Source organism: Tachypleus tridentatus, chromosome 1, assembly GCF_004210375.1.
Source record: "Tachypleus tridentatus isolate NWPU-2018 chromosome 1, ASM421037v1, whole genome shotgun sequence".
NCBI classification, from domain to species: Eukaryota; Metazoa; Arthropoda; class Merostomata; order Xiphosura; family Limulidae; genus Tachypleus; species Tachypleus tridentatus.
In genome coordinates, this window is record NC_134825.1 from 16,369,735 (window position 1) to 16,386,347 (window position 16,613).

Here is a 16,613-nt window from a genome sequence, read left to right on the forward strand (position 1 = left end):
CAATCAATGTTACATATAATAACTAAAAGTATCATCCAAGAATTATGATATTGTCAGATAAATTAATACAGATGTAGGTTTTAAAAGACAGATTAGGAAACTACTTACTCATAATGCATGAAGTAAATAATTTGACAGAATGTCAAAATTCTTTAGGGAATGAAAACCTATTTCTAAAAGATAAAATCCCACTATAAGTGTGGCCATTACATCTAAAACTGATAATGAACAAAACAGAAAATATCCTGAAGATGAGAACACTCTATCTGCCTCAGATGAAAGAGTGCATTATATAAATATATCAGTTTTCAATTCATCAGAGTCATTGGTAAGATGCCTTGTAACAATTTCATTAAAAGTGATTCTAGTATTTTTCACTAACTTCATCTGGCAATGAAAGCTGGACAATTGTCTGAAGATGAAAAGCAAAAAGTAGACTGTTGTGAATAGCAAGTGATCATAAAGTTCCAGCACGAAGCCAACCTCACTAAGGGTATTATTTTTACACAACATAGTGTACTGCTAATTGACAATGGTGAAGAATGTATGATGAGAACAAATTTGATGTAGAAACACAGATACAACATTAAATTTTATTCAAACATCTTCAAAGTCTATGATCAAGTAATTAATCCAGTAACAACAAAGATGAAAACACAAGATAATAAAGACAGCCAGTCTAAAGTTCAACAGAGCACAATTCTCAATGAGAAGCTGTCCAAGACAATGGTCATCCAAATGATCATTTGTGGAAGAACAATGGCAAGTATGTAGAGTTTTTTAACATAATTTGAGACTATGTTTCGGGTACTTCTTCACATTTCAAGCATGTCCCTTTTAAATAAGCAGAAGTTAATACAAAACACTGATCAGGGAACAAGAGTATATCATCTTGTATTCATACACACAAGATAAAGCATACAAAGTTTAAAGAACTCTTTCTGATTGAAAGTGTGTAATACATCACACAGAACTTCTGTGTGTTTCACTGTGCATGTGAATCACATATCATTGTAAGAAACTTTATGTTTTTACCTGTCACAACACTGAATGAAATTTCTAATTTTTTATGTCAACTGCAGAGAAAACTATGAGCAGTATTTATTTGAACTACTTGTACTGTACACGTTTTTTTGTGTATGTGATTCATTTCTTAAGAGGGAATACATTACCTACAGAGTCACAGATTACAAAATTTAAAAAAAAGGCCAATATGCAATATGGACTTCTATTATTATTTCTAAGGTTAATGACAACTGCAATTCTTGTAAGATGTGTTATTTCTAACAGTGTTTTGTCCTTGGTCACACTTGAAACTACACCTCAGGTGTGACAAACCTGTTCCTATCACAGAAACAACTAAAATATATTTAAGACAAAAACCAAGCATGGGTTGATAACAGAGGTGTCACTAGTTATTTAAAAGATTTGGGGCTCAGGCCCATAGTCTTAAGAAATCTTTGGTATTTTGGTAATGATATAGATTATGGTTTACTACCATGATTTTTAAGACATCATTTAACTATTTGGAGTCCCTGTCAAATATAACTGAGGCACAGGCCCTGTGTGCCAACGCCTATCAACACCTCTGGTAATCTTCTACACGTTGGAGTACAGAAATCAAAATTGTATAATGAAAGCATTATCTGTCATGTACATTAAAAATTAACTTTTAAAAACCCGACTTTGTAAAATCCACTTATTATACTTATTAGCCAAACAGATGGTAGTCCTCAAGAATTAATCTTATAAATTAAAAAATATTCTTTACAAGAAAACAGTTTAATTGTTTTACAAAAGTTAGTTCAATGACTATAATGTAGTTTAAGTTCAAAATCAAATAGAAGCCCCTAACATCTACCAAAACAACTTTATAACACACATCAACCATATTGACAGAAACTTAGCAAACAGAAACTCTTCTTTCAGTCTCAGTTTAAATACTGGTAATTTTAGACTCATTAACTTCCAAAATAAAAATGTGAATAGTGTCCACAGAGCTCTGATCAGTTTATTACAAGAGTGTAACATACAGAAGTATAAGTTTAGTTTCCTGGAGCCAGATAGTATTTCGCTAAGAGTTTTGAAGGAGGATAAAGACTGGATAATGTGAGCCACTTGCAACTGTTTTCTTCAGTCCTTGAGTAGTGGGAAGGTACCAAAGGATTGGAAGTTAAAAAGTAACTTCTCTTTTCAAGGGAGGGGATAAAAATTATCCCAGTAATTATAGACCCAGTAGTCTTAAAACAGTTATGGGAAAATTTTTGAAAAGTGATTTAACAAAGCTTAGAATTTTGTTGAGTAATCAACTTGGTTTCACCAAGGAAAATCTTGCCTTACAAATCTTTTGTTGAAAAGGTTACTGTTTATGTTGATGAGGGTAAAAGTGTATATTTGAAGTATCTGGATTTTTAGAAAGCATTTGACAAGGTACCACATGAAAGGTGTGTAAAAAGATTATAGCTACAAATGTGGGAGATAACTTGCTAATTGGATAGAAGAGTGGCTGGATGAAGAAAAACAGAGGGTTGTTATAAATGGAGTTCAGTCAAATCAATTATTGTTATAAATGGCACACCTCAAGGTTCAGTTTTAGGACCTTTGCTCTTTTTAATTTACATTAATGACATAGATGAAGGAATAGACAATGAATTATTTACATTTGCTGATAGTATTAAGGTTGTGGGTTTGGATGTGAACAGGATGTTGCTGCTTTACAACAGGATTTCAATCATTTAGTGAGTTGGGTGAATAAATAACAGATGGGTTTAATTATGATAAATGCAAAATGATGCATGTGGGTAACATAACTTCATATACTTCTCAAGGTTTTTCTAAACTCACTTATATTTACTACCTCAACAACATCTGAAGGCTGGCTGTAAGATTGTTTTTTTCTTTAAATTTAATTTAGTTGAGTGTATGGAACAGCCAAGATGGACCAATAGGTTCCATGTTGTCTCAGAACATTATGTAATGACATACATCCACACCATGTAATTTACAACATCCCATTAAATCCATATTAATAAAACACTGAAAGAAAACTAACTAAATAACCTAATCTACATTTAAAAACACTGAAACAAAACTACCTACATAATCTAATTCACATTTAAAAACACTGAAACAAAACTACCTACATAATCTAATCCACATTTAAAAACACTGAAACAAAACTACCTACATAATCTAATCCACATTTAAAAACACTGAAACAAAACTACCTGCATAATCTAATCCACATTTAAAAACACTGAAACAAAACTACCTGCATAATCTAATCCACATTTAAAAACACTGAAACAAAACTACCTGCATAATCTAATCCACATTTAAAAACACTGAAACAAAACTACCTGCATAATCTAATCCACATTTAAAAACACTGAAACAAAACTACCTGCATAATCTGATCCACATTTAAAAACACTGAAACAAAACTACCTGCATAATCTAATCCACATTTAAAAACACTGAAACAAAACTACCTGCATAATCTAATCCACATTTAAAAAACACTGAAACAAAACTACCTGCATAATCTAATCCACGTTTAAAAAACACTGAAACAAAACTACCTGCATAATCTAATCCACGTTTAAAAACACTGAAACAAAACTACCTGCATAATCTAATCCACATTTAAAAACACTGAAACAAAACAAACTACCTGCATAATCTGATCCACGTTTAAAAACACTGAAACAAAACTACCTGCATAATCTGATCACATTTAAAAACACTGAAACAAAACTACCTGCATAATCTAATCCACATTTAAAAAACTGAAACAAAACTACCTGCATAATCTAATCCACGTTTAAAAACACTGAAACAAAACTACCTGCATAATCTAATCCACATTTAAAAACACTGAAACAAAACTACCTGCATAATCTGATCCACATTTAAAACACTGAAACAAAACTACCTGCATAATCTAATCCACATTTAAAAACACTGAAACAAAACTACCTGCATAATCTAATCCACATTTAAAAACACTGAAACAAAACTACCTGCATAATCTAATCCACATTTAAAAACACTGAAACAAAACTACCTGCATAATCTAATCCACATTTAAAAACACTGAAACAAAACTACCTGCATAATCTAATCTACATTTAAAAACACTGAAACAAAACTACTTACATAATCTAATCTTACACATCTGCATAATGAACACTGAAACAAAACTACCTGCATAATCTAATCCAGTCATTAAAAACACTGAAACAAAACTACCTACATAATCTAATCCACAGTTGCAAAAACACTGAAACAAAACTACTAATCCAGTCTACATTATGAACACTGAAACAAAACTACTTACAAAACATTATGAACACTGAAACAAAACTACTTTACAAATTACAAATTCCAGTCTATTCTAACTGAAACGAAACTACTTACAAATTAAAAACACTGAAACAAAACTACCTGCATAATCTATTCCAGTCTATCACACATTTAAAAACACTGAAACTGAAAAACTACCTACAAAATCCAGTCTACATTTAAAACACTGAAACAAAACTACCTACATAATCTAATCCACATTAATAAAACACTGAAACAAAACTACCAACATAATCTAATCCACATTAATAAAACACTGAAACAAAACTACCAACATGCAATGAACACTGAAACAAAATCCACATTCCAGTCTATTAAACACTGAAACAAAACTACCTACAGTCTGCATTATGAACACTGAAACAAAACTACCAAACAGTCTTTATAAACACTGAAACAAAACTACTTACAAATTCCAGTCTACATTATGTACACTGAAACAAAACTACTTACAAATTCCAGTCTACATTACGTACACTGAAACAAAACTACTTACAAATTCCAGAAACAAAACTACTACATTCACATTACACTGAAACAAACTACTTACAAATTCCAGTCTACATTATGTACACTGAAACAAAACTACTTACAAATTCCAGTCTACATTATGTACACTGAAACAAAACTACTTACAAATTCCAGTCTACATTATGTACACTGAAACAAAACTACTTACAAATTCCAGTCTACATTATGTACACTGAAACAAAACTACTTACAAATTCCAGTCTGCATTATGAACACTGAAACAAAACTACTTACAAATTCCAGTCTGCATTATGAACACTGAAACAAAACTACTTACAAATTCCAGTCTACATTACGTACACTGAAACAAAACTACTTACAAATTCCAGTCTACATTATGTACACTGAAACTACTTAAAATTCCACTTACAAATTCCACTCTACACTTACAAATTCCAGTCTACATTACGTACACTGAAACAAAAACTTACAAAACTACTTACAAATTCCAGTCTACATTATGAACACTGAAACAAAACTACTTACAAATTCCAGTCTGCATTATTAACACTGAAACAAAACTACTTACAAATTCCAGTCTGCATTATGAACACTGAAACAAAACTACTTACAAATTCCAGTCTGCATTATGAACACTGAAACAAAACTACTGATACATTCTGGTCTGCATTATGAACACTGAAACAAAACTACTGATACATTCTGGTCTGCATTATGAACACTGAAACAAAACTACTGATACATTCTTGTCCCCACCATATACAATGAAGTGTAAAATAAAGTTCAAAATAATATTTGACATAATAAGTTTCACAACAGAAGCTGATACTCCGGGAACTTAACATGGTCATAGTTATTACACACACTACTGATTTTACTTTTACTTACCTGCTTATGTTTTAAATAAAATGATTAACTTACATGCTGTACAACATTTGTTAGTATAGATGCATATTTTTATAATTATACTAACATACAAATGTACTTGTATTAAAAGCTAACTTATCACAATTACCAGACAGAAGATTACCTAAGAAAATCACATTTGTACCCACCAAGGAAAAACAAGTGGATTTTAGTGGGTTTTTCTAGATGTACTGAGGATGTGGATATATTAGCATTGCAGAATAATTTAGATCAGTTGCTAAACTATTATTTATTAAATGAGTTTTAATTACATGAAGTGCAGATTGAGTTATAATTTTGATCACATGTTTAACAGAGGTAGGAACCAACTAATCAGTGTGACTAAAGAAATGAGATCTTGGCACAGTAATGAAAATAACACCAATGTAGTTTCCTGTTGCTAATACAATATCCAGAGTATATTTGTATATATACAGATTGGTACACTAGTGAAAATAACAATAGGTATTTGTATATAAACCAAAATATCTAATTATCTCTTCATACAAATCACTTTTGAGAGTTTAGTTTTGGGCTTCTTTACTAAGACAAGATATTGACTTAGTGATGTTGAGAAAACCCATTTGTAGAGAAATATATTTATGTAAAAACAGCTCATTTGGGTTGAGAAATTTATTTACGTAGAGGAGCAACAACGTTTCGACCTTCTGAAGAAGGTCGAAACGTTGTTCGCTCCTCTACGTAAAAACTTTTCTCAAACCAAACAAGCCATTTTTACATAAATAAAGATATTGAATTATTGGAAAATGTCCAGAGAAGGAATACTACATTGATTCAAAAAACAGTGGAGTTATATTAAAGGACAAAAAAAATATTTTAACTCATATTTTTCTGAAGAAATGAAAGCCAGAAAATGACCTTACAGAGGTTTACAGGAGTATCTACAGAGCTGATAGGATTCCTTTGTGCTACAGCCTGAAGACAGCAGGATAAGTTGGAAAAAGAAAGATTAGACTCCAATTAAGACACAATCACAGTGGCTTATGGAATCAGCTACCTTCAGCAGTACTAGAGGCCAGCATTTTAGAGAAGTTTAAGAGGGTAAAGGATGGAGTTTATATCTTTCCAAGAATGGGTGTTCAAGGACAACCTTCAAGGGCCAAATGGTATCTTGCTGTCCATACGTTAAGTGCGCCTTACAAAACTGAAGTAAGAACGCGGTAAAATTGTATTAAGACGAGTTCATAAAACAAATCAGTATTCCTACCTTTTCTGTCCCTCCTGAAGTTGTGACGTGTTGAAAGTGATTTTCCATTTTACATCCATGACAAAATATAAAAACAAATCTGGGATTAATAAATGTGATATAACGAAAAAAAAATGCTCTAAATGTCCTAGTTACTGTTTTCTCTTGATACTGGTGTTCCCATATTTTCCAAGATCATTTTTAAACACTGAATTAGGTTTTCTGTTTCCACCAAAAATCTGTCGAAAATCAAGCAGGCCTTACAAGAAGAAACAGCATTTCGTCAAGCCTGAAGGTTCTTGAACCATTCTATAACAAATGACTGGGACGACACATCATTTCAGTAATACTCAAACACTGAAATTCGTGTATTAACATGATTCATAATAACGTTGAATATTACGTCGCATTCACGTTATCCAGTGACTCCCAAGTCATGCCTCACGGTAATTCTGGAAGAAGTGTTACCATAACTTAGGAGCAAGTTACTATACAAAATAAAATATCAACAGTGCAATGAAAGTAAGGGTAACTGAATATATGTAAAAGGATACAGTTTTATAACATCTGTGTCCATTCGCCGCTTCCCGGCACTTGGAGAGGACATCATCTGTTCTCACCAGGAAGAGCGAAAAATTCCAAATCTAATAATAATCATACACTTCACATAACTCTCCACTGACTGAAAGATACAATATAACAGCAAGCCAAACGTTACAACAGAAGTAGACGTCATCACGGCACGTGACTTTGTAATTACAAATTTCATTCTTTTACTGAATACTCTAGAACACAAAGTCACAATACGCAAAATTTTTATTAAAATATGTTTAGGTTAATTTCTGCAAAATTATTTAAAATTACATTAAAGTTAAAAGGGAATTAAGTATTTCTCATAAAACCAAAGACCGCCTCTTTTCAATGACAGAATCACGCTCTATCACGTGACTCAGGTAGTCACACCCTCAATGAAATCAGCTGACAGTTTGTAAACAAACACCATGTACTGATATATATGTCTTATTTTTCAATACCATACATTTCCAACTGTCGATGAATTACGCAGAAAAAGAATTACAGGATTCAAGCTAATGTTTGAAATCAAAAGTTAAAATTCAAAAAGAGCTTTATTCAAGAGATTTATTTACATGCTTTCCAAAGCGTTTTAAATAAGAGGAATGTGGAAAAAAATGAAGAAAAACACATCTGTAATTAACGCGATTTTTGCTACAAATTTTAGGTTCATTGTTTTCTAATGCTTTGCCAGTTTTCGACATTTGAACTGTGACTTTTTGTGTATTATACTGAAATTATTAAGTTACCCCAGTATTCTTGTATATTGTATCATATTTAAGATTCAAATCTACGTCTGAAAGAGTACACACAAACGATAACAAAGTAAAAGCTGTTAAAGAATTCGCAACTCCAAAAAAGTTAAACACATTCTCGAGTATGTGTGCCTGGTATAATCAGTTCACTTCAGACTTTATCACAGTCTATATTAATTACGAAGGAAGAACCATCGGGTGGAAATGGATCCTACTCTGTGAAGATGCACTCCAGAAAATAAAGTAGTCTTTATGCGAATCTACTGTCTTGTAACTTCCAAAACAGGTGAGCAACATGTTTTCTATACTGATGCTTCAAATGTTGAATTAAGAACATTTCTGTGTCACAAGCATGTCATAGCATATGATACAAGAAACTACACTTTGCAGTCACAAACTACAATACTGCAGATTTAGAATGTCTAGCCATAGTCTGGGCTGTAGAAAAATTTAAGATATACTTATATAGAGACAAATTTACAGTTATGCTGTTTAGAGATAGTTACAGACAGCCCAGAAGCCAAATTGTAAGCCGATGCGTTGGTCATTAATGCCGCAGGACTTAATATTTTAACTATTACACAGAAAAGAAAAAGCGAACCAGCTACGTGATGTCCATACCGAGACATCATACTGATTCTCTGAAAGAAACTATAGATTTGAATGAGGGTAAGTTTTCACCTAAACGTTTTGCCATTGTTAACGTTAGCACTAGAGAATATTTGGAACAAGCTAAAGATAATAAGCATAACCATATGTACTCTTTCTCGGAAATTATCAGCTGATTCTATCCTAGTTACAGAGACTGTAAATACAAACACTTGATAATGTTCTACATTACATAAAAAAAGTTACCACTTATTCCCAAAACATCGAGATTGATTATGTTAATTGAATTGTATGATAATCTTAGGTATGGTCAGCTATGTTCTAGAATAAAAATATACAAAGAATTTACGCGTGGTTATTGGTCTGGTATGAGAAAGAACATTAAAAATGATCTGTTGTTATTTGATGAAATAATCGAAGAACGGGATTTATACAAAGCACTAGACCACTGGATTTGGTGAAATAAAAGTAGTAGACATCACTGGACCTTACCCTAAATATACTATTACTGAAAGAGTTATTTATCTTCTACAGTAAATAATTTCTCTGCAAAATTTGCTCTGAGAAGGAATGGACCTTTTAAAGTTACTAAGTGTGTTTCTCCACTATTGTGTGAATTAAAATATGCTGAGGCTTTGTATATATAGGACGATTTCATGTTTCTAATATAAAGAGATACATATAATTATTCTCAATGAAATCTCTCTGGATACTGAGAAGATGGAAATTATCATAGGCATTGGAGTAGAATAAGAATGTCGATTACAAAAGACTTGTAGGTCTTCCCTCCACAAAACAAAAGACTTGTAGGTCTTCACTCCATAAAACAAAAGACTTCTGTCGTTGTGTGTACTTCTCATGATTCAATGTCTTCTGCTCAACTTACCCGAAGGTCATTACGTACAGTTGTTAATCACAGTTTAGCTGTTAATAAACTTCAGGTAAGCTTAATCAGAGCCAGAAACCATTAAGCACAAGCTTAAAAGTCCAGAATATGATTTCTTGTTTGTTTGTTTGTTTTATTTTGTTTTGAATTTCGCGCAAAGTTACTCGAGGGTTATCTGCGCTGATTTTGTGTGTGTGTGTGTGAGGTACCTCTAATTAAACTGTAAGAGGTTGTTAGAGCCAATATAAACAGGAAGATAAAAGTAAAGATAATAACACTTGTACGAGGTTATGTGATCACTTCCTTTTTCTAAGAGATGAGAGATAGTGACTTTTATTTTGTCATAGTTTTATTTACTATCCATTTATTTATACCTCTATCTTTAGTTTAACATCTTGTCCATGTTTCTAGTAGAAAAATGACAGAACCTTCTCCTAGTGGTAATGTACAGATATTAAAGTTGAGAAGAAGAATATAAAGTGTAGTAATGTTAGTTAATTGAGATGCAACTTTCTGCCTAACTGCTACATAAAATCCCTTCCGTGATTTTAAACGAATTAGTTCATGAGATGTACTTATATCGAATTATTGCTGATTGATCTTCAGAGTTATTATTGATTTTGAGAAGTCATTTAATTTTGGAATATTGTATTTTTTGGAACCCCTATTTTTATTATTTAAAAAATGTATTTGTTTACATATTAATACTATAGTGTAATTAAAGAAATAAATTAAAACATATATTTTTCAAGTGCAACTTGAAAGAACGTATTGTCAAGAAATATAGACAAGGCTTGTAGGGAACAAGAACTCCTTGTTAAGGATACCAGAGAGAGAATACTGTTACAAATATGGTAAAACTGGCCACAACTGTAAAACTGTGGGAAACAAAAAGCTGTTATGGCACGCACACACAAAAAGACAATTCTCCAAGGATGAATCTTTGAACCTAGCCAGATCAAAGTATCATTCAAGGTCTAGTCATACATTAAGAGATAAAAATTATTTGAGTTTGTGAGACAGAGCCCAGTTGAAAATACACAACTTACTCGAATAAATACGAAGCTAACAATTTAAAGAAACTGACCCATGGGTTTATTGACGGGAAGACTTTAGTGTGCTGATTGACACAGGCCCTACAGCCACAGTAGCTCAAGTCACTTTGAAATTAAAGATGAAAAACCGCTTCCAGATATGAAGACATTTATGAAGAGCGAGATGATATAAAGTTTTATAAAGAAAACTTAGAAGTTCCCCACTGTAAGTAAATTTTTATGCCTCCTGATGTGGGAGTAATTGACATTAAAGTGACAGCGACTATTGGGAACATATTTGGAGACATGGATACAAGGCAAGGCTAGTCTTAAAAACTTCATATCTCACTATATCACTACATCACTATTTTCTGCACTATAACCTAAACTTCCCATGGAAAGCAATCATCTCACCACCAAAAAGTGAGATGTTCATGCCTGTGACTATACACTCTAGCATTTTCCAATAGAGTAATGACTGATAGAACTCTTGTGACTTGAAGAAAAACAATGTAATGATTAAGGCTATGAATACAGTAAATAATAAGATTTGATTTAAATCTGGATGGCACATTGCACTATTTCAGGTTGTGCAAACAGTGCTTCTAAATAAAACAGAACATCAGAATTAGTCGCTCATGTAACATGGTCGTGGGCTGACTTGCAGGCAGACCGAGTGGATTCTCTCAGTGTAACCGTTGGAATTCGACTAATACTACCTGCTATTACATTAAATATTTATTTGAAGTGAGGATGTCGTGGGCGAATGGTGCTCACAGGCACTAACTCTAGGGTTCATTGTCAAAATACAGCGAAGAGACTTGTGACTAGGACTTCCAATAACACTTTTTATTTAAGTCATCAAACACTTAATATTTAAACACATGAATATATCCAGTTTATCTTTGTTCATGTTTATCACAGGTAATCATTTTAACTCTATTAATATGATGACTGATGTTTAAGAACGAATGGCATTAAAAATACTTACAAAGAAATTGGGAGAGAAATGGCGTTTCTACTAAAAGTAAGATACATCTCTCTCCTTCTATGAGATGAGCTGAGATTGAATGATCAGATCAGTTCGGATTGCTTGCTAGATTTTGAATATTCTGGGGTCTGCTCTAGGACCTTTTATGCTAGCTGAGGGGGGGGAATTGTCGGCCTATTCATAGTATCATGGTATCAGCTGACGTTCTGTTTGTTATTTCTAAGTTCATTTCGAAATAATAACTTATACTAACCCGTCGTCAAGCGGTCAGAGTTTATTCTTGCTTATGAACTCCAAACCTCGTGAGTTACATTGGTTAATCAATCACCATAGTCCATACTGTCACGTCATTCTGCTATCCAAGGTTCTTCTTGGTTTCAACGTCCAAGTTTACTTAACCCCATTTAACCTCGATAGCTTCAATTTACTTCAACTCAAACATACAATGGACAGTTTCTAATCTTTATTTTATAGCTTGAATAACCCCTTTTAACCTTGATAGTGTCCATCTGTTCCAATCTAAACAAATAGCGGATGTTTTTCACCGGCTTTCTCTGGATCTTTGTTTTAAATAACTCCTCTGTTGTTCTTGATAGTGTCGGTTCTACATAAACTAACTATAAATTAATCACATGATAACAAGTTTCTCGGCGTGTCTCCTGAGCTGTCGTTATTCTATAAACATCATTGCCTTGAACATGCTTTATTATACTTCTGTATTTTATGTTTATTTGTTACAAATACTTATACGAGTCATCCAAATACGATGCCTCACTCATCCTTGAAGAAAAATATAAAATATAAAGTTAATCCTTATGTAAGGACATATTACCACTTCATTTACAAGAATTGTATGATCAGAGCTGTGGAGGTCTTACAACTCATTTAAACAGTTACATAATCTGCTCACGGAATTTCAAGACACCTTCTCCATTTAATCTCATTGCTTATGATAACTGAATAGATAAATATCTGTCTTCAGTTAACTACATGAATTCTATTTGCAAAACAGGCTGAGAATTTCAAACATATTAAAGCCATGAAGAAACAGGAGGTGATAGAATTGAGTAAGAGTCCTTGAGCATCACCTATTTTCCTTGTGAAGAAGGAAGATATATCCACAAGGCTCTACATAGACTATCAGAGGCTGAATGAAGTCACAAAAGATTCCTATCTACTACCGAGGATAAATCATGGATAATCTATCGAGATCTAACTGACCTTTAACATTTAATCTAAAAAATGTATATTGGCAAGTGGAATTGGACAAGATAAGTGGAGGGAAAACAGTTTTTCCAACAAAAATGAAATGATTATAAAGGGTTGAGGAAGATTCTGGAATTATTGAGAAATGAGAACTTCAAGCTCAATCTGAAGGAGTGTAAATTATTCTATCAGTAGGTATGGTTCACTGGTTAGAGTCCCATTAACAAACATGCTAACCATTTCGGTTGTGAATAATTATAAAGTGATGGTCAATTCCACTTTTCGTTGATTAAAGAATAGTTAAAGAGTTTGCAGTGGATCGTGTTAACTAACTGTCTTCCCTCTAATCCATCACTTCTTAATAATGGATAACTAGCAGAGACATCCTGTCAATAACTTTGTGCGAAATTCAACAAAAACAACAAAAATTTTAACAGGTGAATTTCCTGGAACACAGCAGAAAGGTGTCTACAGATCCACTGAAGATTAACTCCATCTATAACTGGCTTAAACCAAAGGACTTGAGTGAGGTAAGAGGATTTTTGGCTTTTACTCTAATCATCATCATTTTGTAAAACCTTCTTCTGACACGACCCATCTTCCATACAAACTACTTGAAAACCCAAATAAGTTTGCTTGACTGCTGATTGTGGTTAAACAATGAATAAACTACAGAATAAACTGTTTATTACTCCTGTATTGGCTTATATAAAATGCCTCCTAGTGGCTCAGCCGTATGTCTGCGAACTTACAACGTCAAAAACCGGCTTTCGATACTCGTGGTGGGCAGAGCAGAGATTAGTTTGTTTGTTTTAAATTTCGCACAGAGCTACTCGAGGGCTATCTGTGCTAGCCGTCCCTAACTTAGCAGTGTAAGACTAGAGGGAAGGCAGCTAGTCATCACCACCCACCGCCAACTCTTGAACTACTCTTTTACCAACGAATAATGGGATTGACCGTCACATTTTAACGTCCCCAAGGCTGAAAGGGCGAGCATGTTTAGTGCGACGGAGATTCAAACCCGCGACCCTCGGATTACGAGTCGAACGCCTTAATACACTTGGCCATGCCGGGCCCAGAGCACAGATAGCCCATTCAGTAGCTTTGTGCTTAATTCAAAACAACAACAGTTTATATAACTCTGGGAAATCTATTCATTTTATACATAGATGCCAATGTTTTTACATGAAAACAGTTTCGTCACAAGTGCAACAGAGAATCTAGTACATGATTGTTTATTATAGTAAAGCAATTAATGCTGCAAAATGAGAGTATTGCACAACACGAATATAGTATGTATTGTTGGAACAGTGACTTACTTCCATCATTATTTATATGTATTGTTCGAACAGTGACTTACTTCCATCATTATTTATATGTATTGTTCGAACAGTGACTTACTTCCATCATTATTTATATGTATTGTTCGAACAGTGACTTACTTCCATCATTATTTATATGTATTGTTCGAACAGTGACTTACTTCCATCATTATTTATATGTATTGTTCGAGCAGTGACTTACTTCCATCATTATTTATATGTATAAAAGTTTAAACTCCAAACAGATCATGCAACACTGAAATGGCTTGTGTGTCTTCATAATCCAGAAAGCAAAATAGCAAGATGGGTCCAAAATCTTCAGGACTGCAACTTTAACACCATATATAATCCTGGATAGAATAATGAAACTATCAATATATATCACAAAAAATAATGTATAAATTATAAGTGTAAACACTGCGAGAAAAAGGAAACACGAGATAGAAAACACGAGCAACCTAAAGTACAGCAAAGTATAGTCCAATATATAATATCCATCGGGGATACTGAAAAACATATGTGGTCTATCACCCAACTACAGTTATTGTTGCAAAAGACATAATTTTGAAACTAAATATTTAGTAGCTCAAAAATAATGTAGGAACGTCATCATAGCAAACAGTTGTTCTATATAGTCAGAACACAAAGATATATTTGATTCAGTGGGATTGATTATGCTTACAAGATGGCTTATTATGTTGAAAATAGGAAGATATTGCTAGAAAGCAATAGTAATTACAGTTATCACTTCCCCAGTCTCTAAACTGTGAAGCACTTCACCATTTACATAAACTTTCAGTGATTGGGCACGTGGGTGTTAAGAATATATTGGTGTTAATTAGAAAGTGTTTCTATTGGGTTGGATGAGAACATTTGAGAACTCTTAAATTTTTCGAAAAATTCTAAGGCAAGTTCTACTTATCGATTGGTTAATTCTGCTCTAAATCTTTGTAAAGAGCTGGTGAAGAACCAATGTAATGTCTGTGAAAAATATTTGTAAAATATATGAAAATTATCGTAAAGTTTCTCTAATATCTACTCTCCCAGGTTACAAAACTGTTTTAATTACGGACATTTACATCTGACACAAGAAAATAGTGGTAAGTACCTCTTAGGTCAGTTGACCAACGGGCAGTAAAGATCACGGACAAGTTTATAATTGATTTGCCAGAAAGAATAACTCGGTATTCTAATTAAAAACGCATTGCTATTTATGCAAGATAATAGGACGAGAAAAAGGAACATAATCTCCACTTGACCCAAATAGCTTCTTCACAAAGTTAAAACTAGAAGAAACTTCGTTGAGCAATACTATGTTCCAAATGGGGAACTACAGAAAAAAATAGCGAGATTCTGTAAACGTAACTTTTAATCCAAAAGAAGGGACAAAGTGTAGTAGAACCTGGTAGTTCAATTTACTCATTAGTTCAATTTTAGCTTTGATGTGATTTAATTTCTGATGGATTTAAAAAAAAACATTCACGAGCTTTCTCCTCAGCCTCTTGATATATTGCATCTTCAGAATGTACACTTTTAGTATTGCTGTTTTTTTGTTTCTTATAAATTAGTAAGATCAATAATTTGGCCTATTAATCTAACGCTGTTTGAGGGTAAGATGAACAAGTTGGCTTAATAATATAACGCTGTTTCAGGCTAAGATGAAAATATTGGCATATTAACAAAATATGGCAAAGTTTATTCACTTAACTTTCCCTCTTTCTAACCTTCCTTTAGGTAATAACTCTGTAACAGTATTTTGTCGTCACATGATAACACCACCTTGTTACATCCAGTTACCCATAGCCTGTAGAGACATTTTGTTCTGTACATAAACCTCTTTGTTTGGATTTGTATCATACCTGAAGAAGAGAGGCTAATACTCTTTCGAAACATGTAGTATGTAGTAAAATATTTTCATTGTGCTTACAAATCATTATATATTACATACACAAGTCTCCTGGCATAATGAACTTCCCCAAAGAAATATACAACCAAACTGCTCAGAATAGAAAAGTAAACCACTGGACAATGGTTGTTTCAGCTTCAATTTCAAAGGATATATTTTGAGGAAGTGCAGACTAAAGCCTATAAGAAATAAAAACTGCTCTCAAAGGATGGTAGCTGTATACTAGTAAATCATATAATTAATCTTACCCTAAAACAGTGTTAAAATAAGTGTAATTATTTTTCTGAAGCAGCTTTCTTGAAACAAATCAAATCGTCATCATTTGATACCACAACACATCACTTGATAATATGATTAATAG

The 16,613-nt window shown here is 33.0% G+C and overlaps 1 long non-coding RNA gene across 2 annotated transcripts in view; it reads right to left on the bottom strand.

Annotated features, from left to right (window-relative positions):
- LOC143243803 (uncharacterized) overlaps positions 1 to 7,518 on the bottom strand; it is a 39,033-nt gene extending 31,515 nt beyond the window's left edge. For both annotated transcript variants that reach the window (XR_013024767.1, XR_013024766.1), the window contains exon 1: positions 6,992 to 7,518. This is a non-coding gene — a long non-coding RNA (uncharacterized LOC143243803). The remainder of the gene's footprint in view (positions 1 to 6,991) is intronic.
- Between the last annotated feature and the right edge of the window lie 9,095 nt (positions 7,519 to 16,613).